Source organism: Lupinus angustifolius, chromosome LG16, assembly GCF_001865875.1.
Source record: "Lupinus angustifolius cultivar Tanjil chromosome LG16, LupAngTanjil_v1.0, whole genome shotgun sequence".
In the NCBI taxonomy this organism is placed as follows: domain Eukaryota; kingdom Viridiplantae; phylum Streptophyta; class Magnoliopsida; order Fabales; family Fabaceae; genus Lupinus; species Lupinus angustifolius.
In genome coordinates this window covers 10,752,307-10,764,197 of record NC_032024.1, presented here as the reverse complement: position 1 = coordinate 10,764,197, position 11,891 = coordinate 10,752,307, and the positions used below count along the sequence as shown (strand labels likewise).

Genomic DNA, 11,891 nt, shown 5'->3' with positions numbered 1-11,891 from the left:
ATCATCATCCTCATTCTCATCCTTATCCTATCCTCCTCCCCATCCTCTTCCTCATCATCCTCCTATCCTCATCCTCATGCTCATTCTCGTCCTCATCCTATCCTCGTCCTCATCCTCATCCTCTTCTCCATTCTCATCCTCCTCCTCATCCTTCTAGGAAGTGTTGTTTATGTGTTCATGAAAATGAGTAGTAAACAGCTAGATTCACAACCACAATGCAACCCTTAAGAAGTATTGTTGAAGATGTCAATACAATAACACTACTGTTAATAGAGATGACAAAACGGGCATTGCCCACGGGCACGCCTGCATAGCCCACATTTTTTTGCGGGCAGGACATACAAATTTTGCCCATTTGCCCGCCAAGTTTGCGGACATTTCTGTTGGGCATGCGAGCAGCCCATAAACATAATTTAAGAAAAAAGTCAATTTTTTTAAATAAGTTATGATGTAATGTGATTTTTAATCTCTAAAAAATTGTAATATAATATGATTTGTTAAACTTCATATAAAATATCAAAATATTTGTTATTTTTTTATCTTCAACTACTTTATTTAATTTCATTTATTATATAATTTTTTTATTTATTTTTAATTATTCAACAATGTTCGTGGGCAACCGCAAGTCCGTTAGCCCGTTTTAAAATGGACACAACACTGAATTTTGCCCGTTAACTAATGCGGGCATGCCCGCGCCCGCTTAAGTTTTTGCGTGCATTTGCGGGCGCGGGCTAAACGGGCAGGGCGGCCTGTTTTGCCATCTCTAACTATTAATATGCATTGTTGAAGATGTCCTATTAACATCGCTATTGACAGAAAGTGATGTTGAATTGTTACTGTAGTTTAAATATCTAAAAGATGAATCAGTTTCCACTATGCTCTTAAACTTAATCGAAAAGAAACCTCATAATCTAAGAAAACCCTCATACTCTCATAAACCATCGTACTCTCAGAAACCCTCAAAAAACTTCATTAATGACTTTCCAAAGTGATGATCATGGTTCTCACAGTGGTGACAAAGCTACACCAACTCTACAAGACAAGCAAGTCGTTGCTAAAAAATGAACATTACTTTTAATGACTTCCATCAAGAGTGTCATTCGGGCAAGAAGTAAGGATATGAAGATAGAAGTTCAATAGAACTCAAAAGACCAACTATTAAACTCGAAGGCTGACAACTCATTGGTAAGCTACATTGAGGTTGTGGTTAGGCAGAATGTGTCGCTAAAATTCACAAAATGGACTGATGTTAGGTTGAATGTCGTGAAGGAGCATATTTTGAATTTGTTGGCAGGTCTCTCCGATAATTCAGAATCAATGCCGAAAAATGTATCAGAGATGCTGATGTCAATGTCAACCTAAAACCTCCAAAGAAATATACAAATATCGTTGAAGAAGAGGATTGGAAGACTTTTGTCACCCTACACACACAAGACGAGTTTTTCTTGGTAAAATCATATTATTTGTATTGACTTTATTCTTATATATTCTTTTATATATACATATGTATGATTGTTGATGTTAATGTTATTTGTTTTTACATAAAGTAAGTAATGAAAATCGCAAGATGACATCTAAGCCTTTGTATCCATAATGAGCTTCTCGAGCGGGGTATAGAGGAATCGAAGAAAAAATTGTAAGTATTGTTAATTTGTAAATACATTATTGGTTATGTTATGTATGCATATATCTAATTCCATTGTTATTGGTTATGTTTTGGCAGTTGGATAACAAAAGTGATACACAACTGACTCCACATGGAGTAGAACTCGATGTTCTATGGGTGGTTGCCCATAAGAAAAGATGGTGTCATCGATAATGAGCAAGTTCAAGAAGCGATAAAAAGTGTTATAAGTGCTCGTATTTTAATTATACTTAATTTCCATACTTCATTTATCAAAATGTGATTAATTAACATTATATTTTTTCTTGATGTGTCAGGTTTTCCTAAAAGAAAAGGAAGCACAACCTGATAGTCACATAATACTTGATAAGACATTATGACTACCTATCTACCCTAGCCGTATCTGGGATGCAGGATTTGGGGTTAGCCAGTGAACATTTGTACCTCATCCAAAGCACGCAACCAGAACCCAAATGAGACAGGTTCAAAATCAATAGGATAGCCCAATGCAATAGTTCAACGAATTTGAGCAATCAATGAAGGTGAAAGAAGCTGAGTGGTAACGACTAGCTAGTGCTGCTCCTTATAACATTCTCATTCTGATTCCTTCTGTAAGTATCAGAGTGCAACTAAGAGGGGGGTGAATTAGTTGTCTTAAAATAATGGCCGATTTTTCTGCAAAATCAAAGTTAAAGTGCAGCGGAACAATATGCAGAAAAATAATAGGAAATAAAATGAAAGAGATAAGGAGAAGAGAGTACACAAGGAGTTTTTATACTGGTTCACCTTCCTGTCCACCGAAGGTTACATCCAGTACTCTTGCCGCACAAGAGATTTTTCCACTAAGAATTATGAGTTGTAATTACAATATTTCACCCCGAGATCTCTATGTACCTTACACACTCCCTAATTCTTATACCCTTGGAAAACACCTTTCCAAGTGAATCTATTCCCCTTTCTTTTCACACCCCGTGAAAGAAAGAATTCTTTACAAGAATGAAGAATATTCAACTATGGCAGATTGCCTTTACAAGTATGAAACTTATGTAACTTGCAATCCAAACTCTGAATATATATAGAAGTATATAATGTTCTTTGTAAAAGTCTTTGAAACACTTGAAGCAACTTTGCAAAATTAACTTGAAAGTTTAAGAACAAGTTGCAATAAGTTCAAAGATAAATTTTGGAAAAAGTGTGAGAGCTTTTGAGAGTTGAGAGAAAATTGTATGAAAGTTGTGTGTTGTTTGTGTGAGAGTTTAGAGCCTTTATATAGAGTTTACAAACACCCTTTGAAGGTTTCTGAAGGTGTATGAGTTGTTTGGAGTGAAGAGATTTCGTTTGGAGTGAAAACCTTTCACTTTGAAATCTGAAAAACACTTCCAACAGCTCTCAGTAATGGGTTACTCAAACTTTCTGTCCACTTGAAATTTGAATTTTACATTGAGTAATCGGTTACTCACTTTGAGTAATCGGTTACTCAAACTCTCTGTCCAACAGATACTTAAAATTTATTTTGAGTAATCGGTTACTCACTTTGAGTAACCGGTTACTCAGCTTTCAAAAATCAGTTACTCAGCTTTCAAAAATCAGTTTTTCAGTTGGATAACTCTTTTCTCACACATGTAACCTGTTACTCAATGAAGTAACTTGTTACACACTATTTTTGAAAAATGTTTTAAGTCTTTTAAAAGTGTCTCACATTTTCTAAAAAATAGTTTGAGCAATTATACTTGTATATACTTAAGAGTTTAGGATAGAAGTACTTACAAAGACTTAATCTAATGTCTTGAAGCTTTATCTTCATTTGTCTTCATAAGTCATCTTCCTTTTCTTCTTTTTGGTGATGTTGGTGTCTTCATCAGAACCGTGCCAAGGTCAGGAGCAAGATCTTCTTCACTTTATTAATTAAATGTTGCTATTATATCATGTTAATTACAACTAATATACTCATACATATTTACATTTTAATTTTGCAAGAAGACTTCATGAACAGATTGATCCTCTTGATGCTTCTAACAACCTCATACAAATAATAAATGACTTCAACTTCGCTTGTAAAGATATGATGAATGTATTAGTTGAGCTAAACACGTCAGCCTTCTCTAGGAACTACTATCGAGCTCCTTCTATTCAACATTTTAATATGCCTTAATATATGAGTCTGAGGCTCGACATGAAAGCCAAACTCAAGGAGATATTCACCTTCAGGCACAAACCCCATCACCTACTCCCCAACATGAACAATCCTATATTTTTTAAGGTTTCATATCATATCGTCCTAAGTATTCATTCACTCATTTGGGATCAAATTCTCAATATCATATATCAGTGTTATATATGTTTGTTGCAAGTTCAAACACGTCATTGTCAATATTTACATCTCAAGAATATTATCGTTCTATTATGCCTTCACAATGGGAGGAAGAAGACTAGGAAATTGAGGAGAACTAGAAGCCACAACTTAAAAGATGCGTAGAGGAAGATCTTGAGAAACCTTAGAAGGGTGAACAACAATTAAGACAATATATTATACTTGTTATTTGAATACATTTATTGTTTTAGAATAATTATGTAATATTTAATTATTTGTCTATAATTATTACTAAAACATTTTTTAAATCAAAATTAAAGTTGTTGACATAGTCCACAATTGTGTGTAGGAAGGAAAACCCTTGATTTGGTAAAACCAAATTAGGAGAAAAATAAATAGAAGTTGTGCCTATCATGTACGATTTTTTTGGAAAAAACAAAGAATAAAACATGAATAGAAGAACACTCGACTTTTCAGGTAAAAGAAAAAGATTAACATAATCATGCTTAAAAGTCACAATTTTTGTGAAAACTCGTGAGTATCATCTACAATTTACCTTGGGAAATTAAAAAAAATGGAAATTGTACCTCCCTGTAACGACTTCCGTAAAATCTATACTAATCTGGTGAAAAGTGAAAAAGTTACAAGAAAAACATAATAAACATGTCTAGCCAAAGCTTTCCATTAAATTTTCCAACAATTACAATACACCTAAAATCTGTTATCTTAAATTGTTTTTCAAACCATGTTCTGGGATAATAATATTGAAGTTAAAACATAAAAAATAATTTTTTTTTAATTTTTTAATTAATATAATATATTTTTATTGATATAAAACATAATTTATGATATAATTTAAAATAATACATTGACCTAATACTACACCCACATAAATCTACTGTTGCGTGATAGTATATTTTCCACGTTTGTCCAAATAAAAAGTTTTCCATTCTTGTGTGTCTCACACGTAGAATATACCGTTTTTATCAACCTAACAGCGCTACTCCAAAAGGGCAGAAAAATTCCCAACAACCTCTCCAAAACCCCTCTCATCACCACATCCAATAATATTTAAGCACCAATCTTTTCCTTTTAGTTCAAATCGTTCTATTAAAAGTGCCATAACAATAGACCATACCATAGTAACATACTATCATATACCATGATCCAAATAGATACACTCCAAATTTTCTACACCCTTGTAGCTGCATTATCAGCATACCTCTTTTGGTTCTACCTCTTTTGTCGAACCTTAACTGGTCCAAAAGTCTATCCATCGTGGGCAGCCTCCCGGTTCAATTCAACAACCGGAACCGCTTCCACGATTGGATAGCTGAAAACCTCCACCAAACTGGCGGTTCAGCCACCTACCAAACCTGCATCATCCCCTTCCCTTTCTTGGCTCGCAAGCAAGGCTTCTACACTGTCACGTGCCACCCAAAAAATATGGAGCACATGCTCCGAACCCGGTTCGATAACTACCCTAAGGGCCCTAAGTGGCAAACCGCGTTCCATGACCTTTTAGGCCAGGGAATCTTCAATAGCGACGGTGACACATGGCTCATGCAATGCAAAACTGCAGCGCTTGAGTTCTCCACACGGACCCTGAGACAAGCCATGGCTCGATGGGTGAACCGAGCCATCAAGAAACGGTTATGGTGCATTTTAGACAAAGCCGCAAAAGAAAACGTTAAAGTTGATATGCAAGATCTTCTTCTTAGGTTAACGTTTGATAACATATGCGGACTCACTTTTGGGAAGGATCCGGAAACACTTTCACCGGATCTAGCCGAGAACCCGTTTTCAACTGCATTTGACACTGCAACGGAAGCTACCCTGCATAGGCTTTTATTCCCTGATATCTTGTGGAGGTTCAAGAATCTTTTAGGTAAGTTATATCACAACATTTTTAAATATCAACATAGTATTTTTATTTACGTAATTTTATTCCACTTAATTATGGATAAGTTTTTGCTCTTTTATGTGATAAACATCATTTTGAATTGTGATTTTGGTAGTGATTATTTTTATGGAAGATGCCAGAATTGTAATCATGGGTCAAAACCTCATAATAGAAGATATATTTGAGTTTTGCAATTTAAAATCATTTTCAGAAATCAAAACAAAAAAAATACAAATTACAAAAAATAGAATGTTTTAGGATTTATTTGCAAGTTAAGTTTTGGATGAAAAAAAAATATTAGTTAAAAATTATGAAATACATTTATAAAATAACTTTAATACTTTCGCTTTCCATTTATTACTTTAAAAATCTAACCCACAAACATAGGCAAGCCAAAAATTGTTGAATAAACAACAAAGTAAGGTAGAGATGGTACATGTTTTTTAGTGCAACAAAAAATAAAGAATGTGATAGATATTAATAAAAGTGTAATATATAAAATATGGTGTTAAGTTTGTTGAAAAGTTATGCATAAAAACATTTGGTCCAAAATTGATGGTATACAAAGTTAGTATTGACATGAAAACAAACTTTACCATGCAGGTTTTGGTATGGAGAAAAAACTGAGTCAGAGTTTGAAGATTGTAGACACTTACATGATCGATGCCGTTAAAACTCGTGAGGAAGCACCTTCTGATGACTTAATTTCGAGGTTTATGAAGAAGCGCGATACCGACGGAAAAAGCTTCAGCCCAAACGTGCTTCAGCGAATCGCTTTAAACTTTGTTCTCGCAGGAAGGGACACGTCATCAGTGGCACTCAGCTGGTTTTTCTGGCTCGTAATGAACCACCCTGCAGTTGAATCGAAGATATTGAAAGAGTTAACGGCGGTTCTGGCGGAAACTCGAGGCGAAGAGCGGGGGAAGTGGGTGGAGGAAGCGGTGGATTTTGAGGAAGCGAACAAATTGGTATATTTGAAGGCTGCTTTGGCTGAAACGCTGCGTCTGTATCCTTCGGTGCCGGAGGACTTTAAGTATGTGGTGGCCGATGATGTGTTACCGGATGGGACGGTGGTTCCGGCAGGTTCAACGGAGACGTATTCGATATACTCTGTTGGGAGAATGAAGAAGATATGGGGTGAGGATTGCATGGAATTTAGACCGGAGCGGTGGTTATCGGTTCAGGGAGAACGGTTCGACCGGTACCGGTTCGAACCGCCCAAGGATGGTTATAAATTTGTGGCTTTTAATGCTGGACCGAGGACTTGTTTGGGAAAGGACTTGGCTTACCTGCAGATGAAGTCTGTGGCTGCGGCTGTGCTGCTTCGTTACCGGCTATCTCCGGTTCCAGGTCACAAGGTGGAGCAGAAGATATCGCTCACGCTCTTCATGAAGAATGGGCTCCATGTGTTCTTGCATCCACGTCAACTTCAATCTGAGGATGCCACCTATGCCTAGGAAAGGGTGATTTGGTCATTGCACATAAGAGAATGTGGTTATTATGTCAGAATATTTTACAGTATACATTATATCTGAAGGTGCATATGTAAATTTGTTTATGTTTTCAATTTACTATTACTTGGGTGGGTGAGTTTTGTTGTTGGGTTGGGTCTTGGTGGGTGGTGAAATTTGAGTTTAAAGTTGTTCTTGAGCTAAAGTGGTGCTTTTTCTGTTTCATATTCTTAATCTTATTGTATCAATCTACAATTTACAGTAACATATGATTTTTTTTAAATTATAATGATTCTCTAATCAATTTGTTTTATTTTATAAGCTAGATAAGTTTTTGTAGAAGTTTATATTCTTGTTATGATTATTTCAAGAACACCCTAAATAAAATTTAGAATTGTCAAAGTGAATAAAGTCATTTCTCCATCATGAGTTGCAACTGAACTAAATTGAACTAATTTGTTCTAAATTTTCTCATTTGTATATGGTGAGTTAGATTTTGGCCAACCAAGCATAACCCACCATTCAGTCAAAGTTAAGTGGACACAGTCGCCATAATTAAAAAGTGTACAGAAATAAAAACAAGTGTGGACATATATTTTTGAATACCAATAGCTTTACCTTTTGTCTATTCACACTCTCTTTTATTGATCATATTTTAAATTTTCATTTTACAAAATTCTACTTAGTCTTCAAAGAATGTTCCATCCCACTATCAAGATAAATCAGCATCGACCAATCAGTAGGAAGCGAGCCAATAATCGAGCAGACAACATGACTATTGATCGTGCCTAGATGGCCAACCGAGCTAGAGAAAAGAACAATAAAGACAGGACATAGCCAAGTTAACACCTTCAACACAGGAAAACTTTCCTTCAAAAGGCAAGGATACGCCGCCTAAACAGTACATATTCACCTTGCCCACACGACAAAGGTAGTCCAAATCTATAATATTATCACTCTTAGAAAATAAAAAGTCATGCTTCCCATAATGATGATAGATCACCTCTTTTAGTATAGACCATTACGCCTTACTATAAATAGGTGAAGTCACTCATAAGGAAGATATACTTAAACTCACTCTACTTTCTCTCTAAAGCATACACTTATACTAACTTAAGTACTAGAGTCCCTTAGGTTGACCACCAATTTTTCACAATGATGGAATGCCAAAATAAGCTCATTCAACAACAAGCACATAGGTTGTATGACCTCCGTCAAACAAGGACAAGTGGAATAGACAATAGTTACAGACTATCTAGGTAGATGAAGCGCACCCAAGACACTTAAGAGTCTAACTCTGCATGTGAATCTTGTCCCAAAGGCAAACCAACGAATCCCAAGTTCACAGACCCTACCCAACAAAGACAATTATCTGAACCCCTAATCGAATTTAGGGCAACACACAAGTTTATTGTTGGTCAAGGATCAAGCAAGCAACATGGACAACATCCATGCTCGAGAACAAAAATTCATAAAGTCGGCAGAAACTCCAAATGCCAACAAAGGACAAAAAGAGTAGAACCATCATATGTAAGAGACTAGAAGAGACCACTACCATTAGAGGTAAAAAGGACATTAGAAGTCCAGATATGGCATTTACACTCTCCTGAACACTACTCGTACAAGAATAGCTTTGGCTACACAATAGTTTTGGCTACACCACAGAAGAGTGCACACAACAGCAAGATACAAAAAAAGACTTCATATAGTCCGACAAACTGAGGCATTTTATGACCAGAAAAGAGTAACAACCCAATACAAGAGACCTTCGTCACTGAGATGGTCCCAAGGCAACATTCTCCTCATAGAATACCATTAACCCCATCATTAGGAATGATGCTCACCACAACCACGAGGAAGGATTGAGAGATATAGTTTAGATCACCAAAGGACGTGTAACTTAGCCGACATAAAGAAGAAGCTTGGGCTCTCATCCCATTCTGAAAAATGTGGGCATGCCTTCAAAACCTTCAAGAAGCACTTGGGCTATCCTTCCATTCTAACAAAGCCATTTCCCATAGACACTCTATACATATACCTCAAGGTAATCAATGAGGCCATCATCACAACTCTAATAAAGGAAAAGGTTGTTTATGCCCTAATTCTGAAAACCAGGAAATCAGATAATACTTCCAATCGCACCGAATGGTAGTCAAGACCAATAAGCCAATCAAGCAAATCCTCGACAAACCTAAGCTTATCAGATAGATGATCATCTTGTCTAATGAGTTAACACAATTTGACATGAAGTACGAGTCATCTCCGATAATTACAATCTTGGTGATGAACGACTTCAACTCCGAGCTTCAACAGTCACTAGACGACCTAACACAAGCATGGAAAATCTACTTGCACAGGTCCTCAAATCCAAACGGCATTGAAGCGGGCATCTCGCTAAACAATATGTGAGGTATGACGATTGAACATTTATTAACCTCCTCCTTCCATACTACCAACAACAAGATGGAGTATGAGGCGTGCATAACTAACCTCTAGCTAGCAAAAGAGGCTAGAGCAGATAAGGTAACCATTTTTAGTGATTCACAACTAGTGCCACAAATCATCGACACTTACCAACAAAAGACTCGCTGCTCGTAAATTAAAATACCTAGAAAATGGAAAGAACTCATGACAAAGTTTATAGATATTTTATTATTCTTGTACCTATGTATAAAACTCATTTTTTCAAGCACCCAAAACCCATTTATCAAGTACTTGGAGTATTGAATTGTTAAGTGTCAATTTGATCTTATATTTTACACTAATTTTATGGCACTTTAACAACTTGATCAACTAAAATAATTGAAACTATACTTATATATGATTAAAACTTGTTTGATTAACTAAGTATTATCCCTGAGGTGTTTTGCAGGGTTATTCCGGAAGAAAAAACGAAAAATTCTAAGTTTCTGGACAAAATTCGGCCAAGCTTAGCACCAAAATCATGCTAAGTGAAAAAGACAACATGTGATAGATGCGCTCAATGCCAAAGCTATGCATAGTGGAAGAAGAGTCACGCTCAATTCAACTCTAGCGCTAAGCATATAAATTAAAAGAATTGGAACAAAACTCTCTGCCTGGATTTCGCTCAGCGTGCCATGTGTTTTCTTATAGTTTGATCAACTTCCTGAATGATACTTGAATAAATTGCTGAAATTATTTATGAATTATTATGAACTTGCATAACTCAACAAGTAGTATATTTGCTAGACATAGACTTGTATTATTTGTCATTTCATACATTTTACTTTTTTGGTATCTAGACATAGAATTTATATTATGATTTTATAACTCTCAAACTAAATACCATATGTTGCTATACGTAGAGATGTTCTTGAAGGTTTATAAAACTGAACTTTATCATTGTAGTTAATAGACATAGAACTATTTTTGGTAAAGTACTAGTATAGACCAAGACATTGGCGACTAGAACAACTGAGATGTTGCATTTTTACTCAGCTTGCAAGCCATATTTATTTATCTTATGAATTAAAATTGCCAGACATAAGTCTTTATTGCAAAAGTTGTTAACTGACTAAGACATTAGTTGTTAGTAATCTTGAGGTTCTTATAAGGATTAATCATTACGAGTGGATATAAAATAAAGAATTAGGTATGTACTGATAATGAATGTGAAGTTCAACCCCAACTACCTTTATAATTATATTATAAATTTGAACTTTTTGGGTCAATCACTCAAACAAACATATTAATTTAACTTAAAACAATAATATTAATTGAAAGGCTATAATCTCTGCAAGTCTATGTGGATATGATAAAAATATTTCATATAATTATTTTCGACACCAAGGTTGTATTTATACTCTTGTTTGCCGATTAGCAAAATAGAGATGTTGTTGGGGACTTGCGTCTAAAGATTAGTAGCATTTCAATTTTTTATTGTTTTAAGTTTTTAGCCTTTCTTTTCCTTGCAAAGACTATTTTTTTATTATATACGAGGTAAAACTCCAAACATTCAATTAAGATTTGATTTGAAGATCGAAAGAACCGCAAGAAAGAATAACAGTCGAGCAAGAAAACAAAGGCAACTTGCCCGATTAAGGGAACAACAAGTGCAAAATAATAGCTTGGAGTCCATAGTCGAAGAAGCTCTAGAGGATGAGAAACAATACCCCAACACCGAAGCCGGTGGTTTAGGAGGTATGAATCCATTCCCTAATTTTGATTATGATGCGTCGAGGAACCCACCAAGGGATGCTCACTATCTTGAGATGAGAACTGGACTTGTCTAGTTAGTTATGGGTATTCCTTCCGCAAGACTTGACCATGATGATCCACATTCTCATTTTCTCAAGTTCTATGAATTTGTAGAACGGTCAGAATGACCGAATAAGAGGAACCCATGGTGATCCTCCAAATGTTGTCATTTTCGTTGATCGGGATGGCCAAGGGTTGGTACCTTGATCAATAGCCTCAAATTGTAGCAGATTGGGATCAACTAAGAATTAGGTTCTTGGAACGATTCTTTTCCCATGCTAAATACATGGAGGCAAAAACGATGATATCGACTTTCTCCCAAGCTCCCAATGAAACACTTGGTGAAGCATGAGAGAGATATGAGTCAGTATTAAGGAAGTGTTT

General features: G+C 35.7%; 1 pseudogene; it reads left to right on the top strand.

Annotated features, from left to right (window-relative positions):
- On the top strand, positions 4,887-7,548 carry LOC109329030 (annotated as a pseudogene).